We start from the raw sequence: 16,424 nt of genomic DNA on the forward strand, positions 1-16,424 counted from the left end.
CGCCCCTCTATAAATAGCCCCTAATAGGAAGAGCTGAGCGGTTAAGTATACATTTGTGGGCCCTAGGCAAACATTTCCCTTAAATCTGCATACACCTTAGATTGTCTCAAATGCTTTCCATTTACTGACCCTGTGAGGTAGCTAGTGCTCCTTCTATCGTTGGTGTCATCTCTGGAACAGAGTAAAGAAGTGACTTACTTCAAGGGTAGAATTTAACAGGGTCTGCCTCCAGCCTGGTCTGAAGGTCCACCAGGCTGCGCGGGTGTCAGTGAGAACCATGACTTTGGCAAGCCCTAAATGACAGACTAAGCCTTGAAGAGAAAGGTGCCTGTCCTCTCAGTTCCTTCCTGGGTTTGGCCAGGAATTATCAATACTTCTTCACGTCACTGTACCTTTTCCTGTTTGTCTACTAGGCAGTTGTTCCTGAATGAAGTTCATGCTGGTCCTGCTTAAGAGATGGCAGCATCAGGGATTCAGCTTTATGGAACTGAAAGGAAATGCCAGAAGTTATTCTTGACAAGGGAGCAGCATTAGGGACCAGATTCAAAGGGTCCCTCTCCCCAAACCCCAGGGTTTATTTCTCACTTCACCCTGTTCCCTTCCTTCACAGAACTTCTCCTAGCTGTAATTGGACATGTGCTAGGTTAACTCATGTACGCCCTGTCTCTCTTGGGTGATGGTAAGCTCCAAAAGGTCAGGGGCCCCGTCTTTTGTACACCAGTGCATACCCAGCTCCTGGCACGCTGCTTGGAACAAAGTAGGTGCTCAGTAAATATTAGGTAGATAAATCAGCACTTGGAAATAATGTGAGATCAATGAGATCCCAATGGAGCCCAAAGCTTCTGTCTTGCCCCTGCTGCAGGCGTGGTTCCAGGCTTTCAGAGACTGGGGACAAGTCCTCCCCGTCTTCTCCAACCTCAGAGCAGGGCGGCTGGCTGTCCTGGGGCGGAAGCCAGAGTTACAGGTCTGGGATGCACCGGCCGCCTAGTGGGGCACACCCAGAGCCCCTCGCCGCAGCCATTTCCTCCTCTTTGTGTGACAGCCGCGCCGGCTAAGGGGCCAGGGGCCGGGCACCGAGGCGGAGGAGGAGACTCGGCGAGAGGAGGGCGGGGCCGAGGGCGGGGCCGACTGTCCCGGCTGGCTGAGCGGTGCCGGGCAGAGCATCCTGCGCCCCGGCGCGGGGCCCCGCGGTATCTTAGGGCCGCTACCCTGGACCTGCCGCAGACCCAGGTAAGCGGCGTTGGCAGGCCTTGGGGCCATCGAGGGGACTGGGATGCTGCTGGACATGGCGATGTGGCTGTGAGGATGCGCGAGGGGCCGGCGCCCCTTCTCCCAGCCTGCGGGGGGCGCTCGGCGCAGCGCCCCAGCTAGCGAGGCCTGAGGGCCCTCGGAAGCCTGGGAGGCTGGGCCCCAGCCCCCGCGCAATCTCCTTGCCCCTCCTGCATGCCCGGGGTTCCGCAGCGTGGACACCCTGCGGGGAAGCGCGGGCACGCGGAGGGGCCTGGGCACGGTGGCAGCTGCAGCAGGTGCACGGCCCCGGCCGGAGCTGAGGGCCGGAGAGGAAGCAGCTCTAATCCCCAATTGCTGAGACACCTGCAGCAGCCGCGAGCCTGGCGACGGCGACATCCCCGCGCCCAGGTAGTGCACGCAGAACGCCAGCCTCCGCCTCTGCCGCCGCGTCCACCATCTCCTCCCCCAGGGCCTGGGAGAGCCGCCTGGGCCCGCCTGGCAGCTGCCTCGGGCACCCAAGCCCTGCGGTGAACCTGAGCTGGGTGGGGCGAGGGGGCGAAGCGGCGCGGTTTGTGGGTGGGGGTTTTAAAGAGAGAGGAGTCTCGTCTGACCCGCTTTGAAGCCTCCAGGCCTACACGAGCTGCGCTCTCTCTACCTCCCGGCTAGCTGGGGGCGGGGTGGAGGTGGGGGAAGAGGATGAGTGGGCTGGCTCCTGGGGGAAAAGGTTGGGTTTTCTTGAGCTCTGAACAATCAGGAACCTGCCTACCTGTCTGCTGTGGCTTCAACTTTTCAGAACAGCCCTCCCCCTGGATGGGTACACACCGCCTAAGTGAAAAGCCAGAGGAGAGGGTGCTGTCTTTTGGGGGCTGGGGGTGGGAAGCATGCTCTGATGACTATTGCTCTCTGAACAGGGAACCCGGCAGGGAAGGACACGGGCTGCCCGGGTGCCCTTCTCAGCCCAGGGATTCTGGCTTTGATTTAGGGTTTCCTCAGCGCAGCAGAAACACCAAGGGCTGGTAGCCATCAGCTCCCCTTCCAGCCAGGCCGGGAAGGGAGCAAGGATATATTCCAGCTGGCTCCTGGGAGCTTGTGCCCCTGTGGAATGAGCAGGGAGATGGGGGCAGTCCTGAGGGCAGGAGGGTCAAATGAGGAGAGTGCTGGTTCCCACACTGCCTCTTTCCCCCTCCTGCCTGTGTCCCCTTTAGCACAGGGGGTCTTACCTTCTTCTTGGGCACAGGCCCTGTAGGGAGATTCTTGCAACCCTGAAGATGACCAATGTTGGAGAGCAAAAGTCTAGGCCCACACCCCTGGGCAGGATTATTAGGGTCTCCAGGCTGTTTTCTCCAGCATCAGCCTCCTCTGTGACCCCGTGTGAGCCCCCTCCCCCCTTTCCACACAGTGTCTTGTGCTTCCCGTTCTCCTTGTTTTCAAGAAAGGAGCCAGTGACCATGTTTATCCTCAAGAGCTCAATACAAGAGAATTTCCCATTCCACACAGAGCAGGTGCTTTGATGTCATGTGGCCAGAAAGCAAACAGAGGATGAGGGGCCTTTTAATGGGAAGCAAAGCATTAGGGCCAATACTTGGTATCTCTAATGGTGGAATTTCAGACAGTGGGCTGGAAGTCGGAGTGCGGAGCTGGGTAGCAATTTGGGGGAACAGCTTCCTGAAATGACGATCCCTAGCAGCTGTCAGCTCTGTTTGCTGCAAGGACAGCTTTGGCCCTGAGGGCAAAAATATCGTAGGAGTGTGTATGTGTAACTGGTCAGGGGTCACTGCCACTAGAATGCCATCGTTGAGCACCCAGTGTCCACGTGGGGGAGGAGAAACTTTCCTCTAGAGAGTTATTCAGAGGCACTGGTTGCCATCTGCCAGGACAGCTACTGGGCCACAAGAAGGGTGTGTTGTTACTTACACAGCCTGAGTCTCTGGCTAGTTGTGCACACCGAGCCTCCAGCTGGGGGCAATAGCTCTCTGCTCACTAAGCCTCTTTATTATATTTCCTGGCCAGTTCTGACTGGTTCTGCAGGCACCCAAGCCCGCCTTGTTCAGTCCCAGGTGGATATGGCAATGAAAAGGCATTAGGCCAAGAGTAAAGTATAAAATCCAGTAGGGTTGACGAGTGTTCCTCAAATCGAATCAGGCTGACCTGGAGCAGGAAGTCGACATGAATTTAAAAATGAGGAAAGGGCCCCGGGAGAACACGACATGTCCCTTCTGACAAATTGGGCCCTCTCGGGGTGTTCAGCAGGCCTCCACTGCTGCCCTTGACCAGTGAGCTGAATTAGGTGATGAATAGGCAACGAGCTAATTAACGTCGGGGAATGGGGCTCCTGGGAAACAGTGCAGAGCTCCAGTCTCCATGTTTGAGGATGGGGAGACTCTCAAAGGCCTTTCTGTGGAGCACTGTTGGCCCCAGGGTTCCACCAAAAGCTTCACAAAATGGCCTTTTGTAGCCCCCCTGTGGCCACCATAATAATGAGTCTATTTCTTTACTGACAAGTATTTATTAATTATTCACTTGTAGTTGAAACCAGACATCAGTCACCTCGTTGGAGCCTTGTAAAAAGGCCTTTGGTCTTATTGTTCTAAGCAGTGAAGCCACCATGTCTAGGCTAGGCCAGAGGATGAGCCCTGCATTAGTGGTGGAGGTGGGGCAAGGGGGTGGAGCCTGCTGCTGCCTTTGGAGAGGTGAGGTGGCTGGCCAGCTGCGGTGGGACAGGAGCTGGTACTCCACTGGATGCTCTTATTGAATGAGGGATGCATGAAAGTGCTGTGTAGAGTCTAGCACAGAGTACTATTACATTTCTCTGTATTCCAATTTCAGTATATGTGCTGCCGAAGCGAGCACGTATATATTTCTGTAGTTATTATTAAATGTGTTAATTGCATAATCACTAAGAATGTGGCTCATGTGTGTAGTTAACTCACAGCTCTTTGTCTAAAATAAATATTTTTTATTCTATTACAGTTGTCCCAATTTTTCCCCCTTTGCCCTCCTCCATCCCACCCGCCCAGGGCTTCTACCATCCATCCCCACACTGTTGTCCATGTCCATGGGTCATTCATACATGTTCTTTGACTAATCCCTTCCCCTTCTTTCCACCATTCACCCCTTCCCCCCTTTCCTCTTGCAGCTGTCAATCTGTTCCTTGTTTCCATGCCTCTGGTTCTGTTTTGCTCATTAGTTTGTTTTGTTCATTAGATTCCTTTTATTAAGTGAGATCATATTGTATTTGTCTTTCACTGACTGGCTTATTTTCACTTAGCATAATAGCCTCCACTTCCATCCATGTTGTCACAAAGTAACACACAGCTCTTACCAACCCATCTACCTCTGGAGCCTTCCTGGAGTTTGCTTTTCCCAGGGGGGTTGGTCTCTGTGACCAGGAAACCCAGCCCCAGGTTTACCTGCTGAAGGACAGAGTAATAAGACACAGTGTCAGTAAGGACTTCAGGTAGGAAGTGCTCTTGAGTAGCACACTGAAGGTGGATACGACTTGAGTTGGCAGAGAGAAGGGGGAGGGGCTATGCTGAGCAGAAGCCCAGAGGTAGTTCTCACATTTCCACACAGAGGTCAGGAGGCACCTCTTCCTCTGTGTGCCTTCAGCATTTTGCAACCAAACAGGCAAGCATGTTGAAGTCACGTTTGGCTTCCCTGGCAGACAGAGCAGTACAGTGGACTTAGGAGACAGGATGGATCCCTGACTTTCTGGGTTCCTTTCAACCAGACACTACCTCTCTGACTTTAAAAACTGGGTGATGGAAAGCAGCCTGTCCAGCCTGTTCCCTGCCTGTCACCACAGGAGCCCACAGACGACATAATGTCTGCAAGTCCCAGTCTAAGAAAAAAAGACCATAGAAAGAGAAGAGAAGGAGGTTCCGGAATATGTGGTTCTTTTGGATGGCTGCCCTCCATTCGTGAAGGAACAATTTATTAATTCTAGATTGTGTGTCAGTTAAGGAGACGGATCTGTGGCCTCTCTGTGCCATTGCTCCGAAGGGAAACTGAAAGGCATTTTGTGATTCACAAATTCTGTGAAGGCCCCTAGATGGCCTTGTCTGTACAAAGGCACTTCAGACTTCAGTCAGTGGGTGTGGGACGCCTCCCAGGATGCAAAAGATTTGGATATTGGCTTCCTCGCCACGGCCAGGATGCTAAGAGCTGTGTGTGATGTTCCTCAAAGGACGGCCATTCAGGCCATACTTCTTGGACTCTGGTAACAGGAGAAAACTAATTGGATGCAAATTCTTAAAAGAAATCGTTTTGAGAAGTCAGCGTTTGGGTTCAGGCAGAATTTCTTACAGGGATCTTTCTGGCTGAATGGTATACATGCCTTCTGGAGAGATGGCCAAGAAAGACCCAGTGATGACTTCATCAATAGGACTTCTGATTTTGTGTTTGCATCATTGTTATGTCATCTTAGAGCCGTGGTTCTCAGGCCTCGATCTCTCTGTGGACCGGAGGAATGGTTAGTGTGTCTATGTTGTGTGGTGCCTATCTTCTCAAGAAAGCAGGAGATGAGGTCTTCTGCAGTAGCTAAAGGGGGTGGAGTGGTTAGGAAAGTTCAAGAGACTCTCGGAAGTTCGGAGCAGCTGCCTCTGTGGGTGGAATAAGAAATCAATTGGGGATGAATGAGAGGATTGTCTAACTTTCCTGAAGGCGCAGCCGAGATCAGAGAGTATCTGCGGGCCGACCCTCACAGAGGACTCTCAGTGACTCAGTATGAATTGAAGGGATACCTGAGAACGATTTTGATTTGTGCTTTTAAAATGAGATGCCTTCAGGCCGATGTTGGCAAGGTCTGTGTAACTGGTGAGACAAGTGTTCAAACTGAGGGTCAGCCATCAGCCTCTAAGTCCACTCTTCTCACTTGGGAAAGAACAAAGACCAGTTTCTGCTTTTCATGGTTTGAGGTAGAAACTGCCTGACAGAAGAATTTTCTAGAGGTCTCTTAAGAGTCTCATAGGAATAAGACTTACTATAAGCATGGGTACCTTGAGAACCATAATATTCTAAATTTTGTATTTTTTTTTAAAGTAGAAGACATGAATTTTGACCATTGGCTCATGCATTCAACAAATCTTTCGTGAAGTGTTAACTAAGCAAGTAATGCCTCGTGCGTGCCCAGTTTTGTCAGTTGCTAAGGGTCAAACTCCACAAAAAGGTGAGTTCGGGTGATCCGGTTAATTAGGAAAACATAAAGCAGTCCGTAATGCAGTAAGAAATGACGGACTTTGGACTGTGAGTGCTGCAGGCATCCAGAGAAATGAAGGTTGTGGTGGGTTTGGCTGGTCGCATCTTCGTGGAGGCGGCCTGTCTCCACTGGGGCCTGGACAGTGGTCAAGGGTAGGATCTGAGAAGGGGAGAGAACAGCCCAGGGGGCAGAGCAGACTGTTTGAGAAAAGGCACACAGCAAGAATGCCCATGGGCAGGTTGTGGCGCCCTAGACACCCTGGACACAATGGGTGGGGAGTCCATGTCGGGAAATGCGATGGGGTGGAGTGACCCATCTATAATCAGAGCCATTTGCTTTTGAGTTGGAAAGAAAGGCTCAAGTCCAATGATTCCTAACCGGTTGCTTTGGTTTTGCTTTTTTTTTTAAAGAACATATGATGGGCAATGTTGACATCATACCCTAGTCCCCTCCCTAACTTCACCCCATTTTCTCCCACTGAAGGAAAGAGATGAACAGACAAGCAAGGGAGGACTTTGAGCCCCGCCCCACACGTAATAGGCAGCACCTTGTTTGCAAACCTCAGTACCTAGACCCTTATTGGTACAAGTTGCCCCAACAACCTTCACAACAGAGCTTTTGACATCATGGTTGAGAACCACAGCCAGGCCACCCTTCATATCGGGTTGGCCAACGAGTCCATGTGTTTTTTTCCGTAAAATAACAGACACGTTTTTCACTTTCACCGATAACTTTATTGAGTTGGATATTTTGAGTGTGTCGGCTGTCTCCCGTGTGGTAGAGTGTTGACTGTTCTTAGTTAATGTTGCGATTTGATCGCTGTCCACTTCACCTGGTCTACCCGACCACGGAGCATCGTCCAGCGAGCCATCTCCGGCACAAAACTTCACAAACCATTTTTGACACATTCGATCAGTCATAGCACCTTCTCCATACACTGCATAAATCTCTTCTTGCATCTCAGTTGCAATTTTACCTTTCTTGAAATAATATGCATAATATGCCAAAAATGTTGGCGTATTTTCTTCTATCTTCAATTTAAAATGGCTACACAAAAATTCATCAATTTTGATACTTTTTTTAAAATACACACTGCTATGACATCTGTCACAACACAATCTAACAACGTTGTTTTGAATGAATTTAAAGACAACGAAGCACTACTAGAGCCATCTTACAGGAAAAACCAAATGAACTTTGTGGCCAACCCAGTACTTTACAGAGGGAAATAGCCCTTTAGAGTGAGTGAAAATGTGATTTCAGGACCTAAGTCAGTCTTCAGACTGAGAAACACGTGAGTTGCAATTTCGCATCAATGGAGCTGAGGCCTGCGTGCCCCAATCTGGTGGCCAAACCTGAAGTCCTGTTTGGTTCCCCAGCAGATGCAGTGGCTTCCCTTTCTGAGTTTTAGCAGGTGCCTCTGAGAGGCAGCTCCTCCCCCCAGATAAAAGTCAAGTCGGTGCCCCTCCTGAGGTGCTTTGTCACAAGCCCCAACAGGAACAAATCAGCAAGCTGCATTCGGTGGCGTGACCTCCGCACCCGGGAGGATGGTATCTCCGTGGTTGGGTGATCAGCAGAAACCCAGACAACCCAGGAGGCAGCTGATAAATCAGCAAGTGCAGCAGCGAGCCAGGTATCCCCGCCGGGATCTTTTACTGTGCTGTTGACAAAGAGGAAGGTTGGCCTCCTCCAGAGACCCGAGTCCAGGCTGACGGCCTTCTCTGCTCCAACCTCAGGTCCCCTGTGTGGAGAGAAGCTGCAGGGGACAGGGCCTCTGGTCCCAGAAGACCCAAAGAGAGGCCCTGACGTAGCAAAGACTGCCCAGAGACAGTGCTGGGGACTGGCCAGCTGTCTAGACTGCTAGAAAGGAGGGCTTGGGTTGCTGTCTTTTAAAGTAAATTTTATGTCCATGGGTCATACTTATAAGTTCTTTGGCTTCTACATTTCCTACACTATTCTTACCCTCCCCCTGTCTATTTTTCACCTATCATTTATGCTATTTATTCTCTGTACCTTTCCCCTCTCTCTCCCCCTCCCAATCCCCTATTGATAACCCTCCATGTGATCTCCATTTCTGTGGTTCTATAGGGGGGGAATGTGGGAGGGAGGAGGTGGGCAGGACGGAGTTGAGTGAAGGGGCGAAACGGGACAACTGTAATAGCATAATCAATAAATATATCAAAAAATAAATAAAGTAAATTTTAAACTTTTGATCAAAGCAATACATGCACATGCTGTAAAGAAAATCAAATAATACTGAAAAACTGACAGTGAAAAACAGCCATCCAGCACCCACCAGCCCCCAGAGACTGTGCTGTTTTTCTCCAGTAGTTGCCCCCAGATCTCTAAATGATAAGCTGCTGTTTCTTGTTTTATCTAGTCTGTGCGTTGTCTATTTACTTCCTGCTGTGAGGAATCAAGATTTCGCTTTCTGACACCGTACCACGCCCTCCCCCACCCCCAATCTCCCAATACAGAGAGAGCTCCATTTTAACCTCAATCCTGTCAAAATGTCCAAATTATGTAAATGGATGGTGATCCCCAGAGATTATGTTTCCTTTCTTACGTGGTTTTTTTTATCGCAGAATTAGAATTCATTCCCACCCCTACCCCACCCCTGTCCCTCTCTCTCTCTCTCTTTCTCTCTCTCACATTCTCCATTTTTTTTCTTTTACAGTCTGTCATCTGTTACTGTGTTGGGTCCCTCTGCCTTCTGAAAAAGTTAGAGTTAGCCCTGGCACTGTCCCTACTTAGGCAAGTAACCGTGTACACAAATCATTCCCATCTCTCAGCCTCAGAAAGAGAGCTTGGGTAGGAGGAGGAGGAGGGGCTGAGATCCATCTTCTCATCAAGCCCATCACCCCACCTTAGAGGTTTTATTGTCTGAGAAGTCTCTCCTCTTGGGTGGGGCAGCCCCAGGACCTGACCCAAGACCGTTGAACAAAAACAGGCAGGGGAGGGGCAGGTTTGGGCCGGGCCCCTGGGTGGTCCAGCTCACCCAGCAGCCATGGAGGCTGCCCCTTGGGGTTAGTGTGGGCGTGTCTGCTGCTCTCCTTTTCCCTCCTGCTGTCCCCTTTTAATTTTTATTCAGCACAGTCTCTGCTTGTATGGGCAGCGTCAAGCTCCCCAAGCTCACACTCCAGCTCCATCTGTCTTTGTATCACTTCTGCTCATGTACCCCAAATTTTCCAAAACTAGTCCTATAGATACTAACACTTCTGGTAACAACTTGATTGAGATAGAGTTCATGTACTGTACAATTTCCCCATTTAAAGCATACAGATCGGTAATTTTTAATATATTCACAGAGCTGTTCACCCGCCATCATGATCAGGTTTAGAACATTTTCTTCAGCCCAGGAAGAAACCTCATGCCTTTCAGCAGTAATGCCTGTCTCTCCCAGACAACTGCTGGTCTACTTTATGTCTCCATAGATTAGCCTGCTGAGGACATTTCCTTTAAAAAAGCTTATTATGCTCCTTTTTACCTGGCATCATATTTTCAAAGTTTATCCACGTTGGAGCATATCTCCATTCCTTTTCACGGCCGAATAACATTCCGCCATGGCTCTACCATCCTTTATTTATCCACTTATCAGGCTGATGGACCTTTGAGTTGCTGCTACTTTTTGGCTATTCCTGATGAACATTTGTGCACAAGTTTTAGTGTGATTGGGTATTTTCATTTCTCTTGGGAGTCCATCTAGGAGTGGAATTGCTGGGTTCTATGGGAACTCCGTTTTCAGATTTGAGGAACTGCCCAACTGTTTCCCAGTGTGGCTGTATTATTTCACATTCCTGCCAGCCACGTGTGGCTGGGGGTTCCAGTTCCACACTCACCAACCCTGCTGACAAGCCCGGGGAGTCCAGGGAAGGAGCCGTCATGTCAGAGAGGGGAGGGGCCTCGGAGGGATGAGTGAAATTGGGGCATGCAATGGTAGGGGACAGAGGTTTTATTTCACAGATAACTGTTTACAAATTATGGAAGCCTTTTACTTTAAGTGTTCCATTGTTAACACTGGAACCATTTTAATGGAGTTCCTTCTAAAATATGGACAACTTTCTTGCTGTTTATATCCCTTCTCCTCCTCCTTCACTTTGAAAACCCTGGTGTCTGGGACATAGCGACGCCTCTCTTGATGTCTTGGGTTCAGCGGTCAGCCACTCACTGAACGTAGAGCTCCACTAGTTAGAAAGTTGTGCTTAGCAGTGTGCTAGGTAGGAGCTGGGAGTGAATCAGACACGGTGCCTGCCCTCCGGGAGTTTAGTGTTTGGGTCAGGAGAGAAAACACGGGAAATCGGATGAGAAAGAATTATAGGAGCACTGGGTTTGCTGAGGACCAAGGGAGCAGGTACGGGGTTCAGGTACGGGGTTCAGGTACGGGAGGGGGCAGTCGGAAAGGCTGCTTTAGGAGCTAAGCATTTTCTTAGGGGTCTCCCAGCTCTGCCCTCATTCTGGCAACATATGGAGAGCGTTGCGTTGTGCTGTGAACCGTGGTATCGGTGATACCCCTGCGGGGTATAGAAATGCGGACAGTGGTCACTCCCACACGCTGTGGCTGAGTCTCCTCTCCACATGCCCCACTGTGAGGCCTGCCACTCTTAGCATCTGGGCTGCCTCTAACCTGCGGCTGTGTTCTGCGGGTTGGAACAGGTAATACCCGGCAGGTGGCTCTAAGTGGCTCCTGTGGGGTTTGGAGCCACGAGGTCTGACCTCTGGGTTAATGGACAGTTCCTGTAACACTCTTCATCACCAGTCTGTGCAGAGTGGGCTGCATGGTCCACTTGGGAAGTCTTATAAGATGCCCACAGTGACTGTCCTGGCGTGGCCCCCTATACCCCCGAGGAAGCTCTGACATGTGAAAGGGTCTCAGCTCTAGGGTAACACTAGGACCTGTGGGGCCATAACCTGTCACAGCAAACCTGGGCCCTCACAAAACTCCAGACGCACCCAGCTGACACCTGTGATGGAAAAGCCGGCAAGGCTTCACATTTCTTCTTGGGATATTTTCTTGCCCAGTCAAAGGCTGCTTTAATTTTTTTTTTTTTTTTTAAAGAGAAACCATCTAAGCCACAGGTGGCAAACACAAGGCCCACGGGCCAAATCCGGCCCTCCACCTGGTTTTATCCAGCCTGGCACCTTGTTTCTGCCTGGCGGCAGCACCCAGCTCTTATTTAACTGTTAAGGAGTAGTTACATTTATACAGTCCTCAAATTATAGTCAGCCATTTGAAGGCAACTGTGAGGCTCATGTGGTCCCCAGTGAAATGAGTTTGACACCCCTGCCCTCAGCCTCCTTCTTAAATTTTTTATATTTACTTATTTACTTATATTTTATTGTACATATACATATATTTTAATTTTTATTTTTACTTATTTATTTTAGTTGCTTTCTAGCTGGAGAGATTTACAGATGGGGAAAATATTTCCTGGCCTTTTGATGTTCATGAAACCCAAAGGTGGCAATTAGCTGATCTTTCTAGTTTGTGAGAATCTTGTTCTTCTTGAGGAAGGAGAAGGCAGCCCCACTGGAGGGGGGGAAACAGTAGAGTGCCTGGGACCTTTCATAAAGGTACGAAAGTAGGTGTGGTCTAGAAGAAAGGGCGTAGAACGGGCGTCCAGCTATCCCCTTTCTGCCCTAGCTCAGCCCCTAGTGGACCATGTGACCCTGAATGGGAGTTTTCACCTCTCAGTAACACCGTGCCCTCCTTTTCAGAAAAACAGCAAAAATAACATCTGCCCTCTCTGAAACCTCCAGGGGAGTTGTGATGGAGGAAGTCAATATGAAAGATCTGTAGAACTGAGATATGCGTGGGGTAATAACAAAGCCTTCCCTTTTTGTGGAAGAATCGGTGCGTTGTTTAATTGATCCATTCACTCTAGCAAAAAGAGGCCACCAGACCAGCTAACATTTCCCCGGTGCCTGCTCTGATCCTGTTACTGCTAAACGTTCCACGCCACAATGTTGTATAGTTCTCCGAGTAGATCCCTGAGGGTGGGGACTGCTGTGAATTAGCACCCTTTTACAGAAAGGGAAACTGAGGCGGCTCAGAGAGGCTAAGTAATACGCTTAAGGCTGTATAGCTAGCAAGTGACAGGGGATGGATTTGAGCCCACAGCTCAAGCTTAACAACTATACTTAACCTAATAATTTACTTAAGTAAAAATATCTTACTTTTTTCACTTTCCTTCCAGAACATCAAACAGAAAATGACAGTGCAAATCTTTTGCTTATGGGGTGGCCGGGTTTGGGGTATATGGGTAGTCAGAACCTGCATTCCCAAGGCTGGCTTCTCCTTGCAGGCTTCATGTATTTGGGGGGCCCACCTCCTCTGGCTCATGCACTGTGGGTCAGCTCAGTGGGTGGTGGTGGGGCCTACAGCCCTCTCAGAAGCAAATTGCCTACAAGCCCAATGTTAGTGCTTGTCTCGTGACTGCAGGCCACTGCGTCTGGGTTTGTTATGAATTTAAATGTGCCATGAATACCCCACGCTGAGAGGTGGCCACTGTGCCTGGCAAATGATGCTCCCAGAACACTGTTTATTTTTAAATATTTTATTAATTTCTCTTCCAAAATGACAAAAGGGCCATGTGTTCCTAGACCGAATAGTCTAAGGAATGCTTCTCATTTGCAAGGTTGCATAACAGGCAGGACACTCGGGCCAGAAATCCCCTTATTTCCATGTATATCTCTGTTCAAATCTCCAGTAGTTTTTTTTTTCTTTCTGATTGATTCGGAGTTGGCACTGGCTTTCAGCACTTGAGTGAAAAACGTCTGATTTCCTTCCCCCTTAGGCAGTGAGTGGTCCGCAAACACACCGAGAACTCCATTAGAGAAGCTGTATTTACAAGGAGAAAGGGAAGGTTGCGTTAACGAAATAGAGACTCCTAACATACTGGTTTCTAGGCTGTTCTCTTAGATTCTCCTGGAGGGAAGTGCGGGGTTATTACTGTGTTGAAGTGGGAAACCTGAAGGAGCATTCTGGTAAATGAGCGCTTTGATGTCTGCAAAAGCTCAGAAGAAACTCAGGTTACCGGAGAAAGGAGAGGGGAAAGGTCCTGGCAAATAGGAATCGGGGCAGAAGAGGGAAAGAATGGTAAATTAGAACTGTGAGTGCCCACACCAAGCTGGGGGGCTAAATGTGGAAATGTTTAAATCTCAACATTTATAAAAGTGGATGAGAATATAATAAATCCCTGGGTAAGCATCAACCAGCATCGACAATTATTACTGAGCAGCCGGTTCGCTCCGTCGAGTTCCCACTCTTCCCCCGCCCCGTGAGCAGCCTCGGAAGCAAAGGCCTGTACCCTTTCCTCCGTATTTTATTTTAGTAGGTGTTTCAAGAAGATAAGGACTCTTCTAAAACATAACCTCAGTATTGTTGTCACATCTAAAAAAGTAACACTATTTCCTTAATATCATCAAATATCTTAAGTCAGTATGAAATTCCCCAATTTTCTTACAAATGGGATCGTTTTATGTTTATGGTGGTTGGTTTGGAATAGGTTCCAGGTAAGGTCTTTAAACCGATAGCTTCCCGCTCCATCTCGTTTTTTCCCTTGCAGTGTGGTTGTGGAAGGCACGGAGTCATTTGTCCAGCGGGGTTTCCCATGGGTTATATTTCACCAGTCACATCACTGTGGCATATTTGAATGTGTTCTTCTGTGTTTTCTGTCACTTGGTATCCGAGGCTTGATGAGATTCAAGTTTTTTGTTTTGGGCCCAGCGTTCTTCGGAAAGTGATGCTGTGCTTTTCCATCAGGAGGCACTAATGCCTGATTCTTTCATTTAGTAACAGTTGATGGTCAGCACCTACGTCCATTTGTTTATTGGGGGTTGGAAAAATAGGAATATTTTAATTCTGTCACCATTTCTGGGGGAAAAAAGAAAGAACTTTATAGAAAGAAACGTCTCTCCTTGGCAATTTGGTTTTCCAGGGGTATAGTCTATATGGGAAAAACGGGTTAAGTGTTTGCTTCTTTCCTTTTATTTATTGACTTTTCAATAAGAGTTCGCAGGAATCCTCCAACTTTAGTAAAGTAATACAACCCACGTTTGTATTAAGTGTGATTATGATTTCCTGGATTTAAACATATTTGATACTGTTTCAAGTCCACTGAGTCATGCTTGGTGGTAATCACATGACCCTGTACTGGGCCAGTGGAAGCTGCCTCCCATTGGCTCCTGGGCCCCTTTGACACAACCCCACTAGTTTTAAATAGATAGCTGCTTCTAAGCCTTTTTTATAGGACAAACCCAAGTTCCATCCACAGCTCCACCACTTGCCAGCACTTGACCTTGTGCAGCTACTTAAATTCTGAGCTTCTGTTTGCTCCTTTGTAAAGTGGGAACAATCATAGTACCTACCTTTAGAGTGTTGATGCAAGATTAAAATAGTCAAGTGTTTGGCAGAGTGTCTGACACAGGGTAAGGGCTTAAAAATGTTTAGTTTTATCATTGTTCTTTGAATTAATGAAGAGCATTATCAGGGCTTTGGAGCTTGTTGATCATTATGCCCCATAAAATCATTAACCCTTCCTGCTAAATGGAACTTCATATTAATGTAAGAAAGAAGGCCATCTTTTCTGTGGATTGGCAAATGGTTTTGCTGAATGCCACACTTAGAATTCAGGAGGGAGAAGAGAAGAGGAAGAAGCATAGGTGTGGGAAGGACCTGAAACCGCAGCAGGGAGGCCAGGTGCTGGAGGGGGAAGTCACTTCGGAGTGCCCTGTGCCCTCATTGGATGTGGCTTTGGCTGTTGCCATAGAGTATGACAGGGGTTGTGTTGAGAACTCAGTGAAGTGTGACTCATAGTTAGCTGCACAGCCCCATCTGCCCTCCCAACTGTAGGCCTAAGGGAGACGCTAGTTGAGGGGCAGCAAGCCATTGGGAACACTCCAGCTCTTTCAGCCCCTAACCCAGTTCTCCCATTCCTAGTGAGGGAGTCAGTTCGCTGACACTCATAGTACTCGGCCCTTAAGCATGTTTCACACCTGCCTGTGATTGGGGGTGGGGAGAGAGGGAGGTGGCTCCGACAGCACAGTGGGCCTTCTCTTTGTTTCCTTATCCACCGTGCCAAAGTGTTAGCTTATTAATCTTCTTATAAAACAGTTTTTAGATTTTTGTTTGTCTAGTCTATTGTTTGTCTGTTTTGGTTTGCTTGGTTCTTTGCTTCATTTAGATCTACTTTTGTGTTATCGATCCCTATGTCTCATTTCTTTGGGTAGATTTTTTTTCTTTCTTTAGATTTGGACTGGAAAATTCAGTTCATTTAGTTTCACTTTCCTATTTTCTGCTAAACGCATTGAGGACACTTATTCATGCTCTAGCTTTCAGTTCTAAATGTTTTATAATTTCTATTTGAATTCCTCTTTAGCTATACATAACCTTGAAGTATGTGTTTATAAATCTCCATAGGTATGGGGTTTTTTGGTTTTTTGTTTTCTTTTTTGCTATTAGTTGCATTCTCCACTGTTGACTGTGTTGTACTGTGATCGGTGAGTGTGGCCGCTAGGAGATCGTGTTTGCAAGAACTTGATGACCACGGTTGTGATCTGTTTGTACCAACATCTCACTTTTTCTTGAAAAAAAAAATGGCTTAGATAACTAAGCTGTTCAGATCCTCTTCAGTTTCACTGTCTGAAGTCGTCACCAAAGCCACCACACTCTGCCAGCATCCCAGACACAACAATGTCCGTTCAGTGCTGATCTGTTTGGTGTGGCCCACAAAACACACCGAGGCCAAGGAAGATGGTGGTTCTTCCATTTTTGCAAATAAGGTTAATACCACTGGAGTCTGAATTCTGCTAGTCTCAGTAGAATTAGCCTGTAAAACCTGGGCTCTGGTTTCGGGTGGATAACCTTGGCTGTTGCAATCATGGGTGTTTGTGCTGTGCAGTAATAATCTAAGCGTGGAACTGGTAAATATTCTCATAAAGAACAAAAGGGGGGGACTGGCTGTGGCTTGTGTCCTGGCGTCAGGCATTATTTGAAGTC

At 48.4% G+C, this 16,424-nt stretch overlaps 1 protein-coding gene and 1 long non-coding RNA gene across 3 annotated transcripts in view; one reads left to right on the plus strand and one right to left on the minus strand.

Annotated features, from left to right (window-relative positions):
* Window positions 1-392: 392 nt before the first annotated feature.
* LOC123478351 (uncharacterized) lies at window positions 393-1,037 on the minus strand. The gene is made up of 2 exons (XR_006653528.2): window positions 729-1,037; window positions 393-487 (listed from the first exon to the last, which is right to left on the minus strand). It is a non-coding gene; the product is annotated as an uncharacterized lncRNA (long non-coding RNA).
* A 69-nt stretch (window positions 1,038-1,106) lies between these two features.
* The window catches only part of CYFIP2 (cytoplasmic FMR1 interacting protein 2), a 104,358-nt gene continuing 89,040 nt past the window's right edge, over window positions 1,107-16,424 (plus strand). Inside the window, exon 1 of one of the 2 annotated variants that reach the window (XM_024577086.3) lies at window positions 1,107-1,230. The gene's annotated coding sequence lies outside the window, so the exon portion shown is untranslated. Of the gene's footprint in view, window positions 1,231-1,287; window positions 1,639-16,424 lie in introns of those variants that run through there. The other variant, XM_024577087.4, reaches the window with a different exon arrangement.

This window comes from Desmodus rotundus, chromosome 6 (assembly GCF_022682495.2).
Source record: "Desmodus rotundus isolate HL8 chromosome 6, HLdesRot8A.1, whole genome shotgun sequence".
In the NCBI taxonomy this organism is placed as follows: Eukaryota; Metazoa; Chordata; class Mammalia; order Chiroptera; family Phyllostomidae; genus Desmodus; species Desmodus rotundus.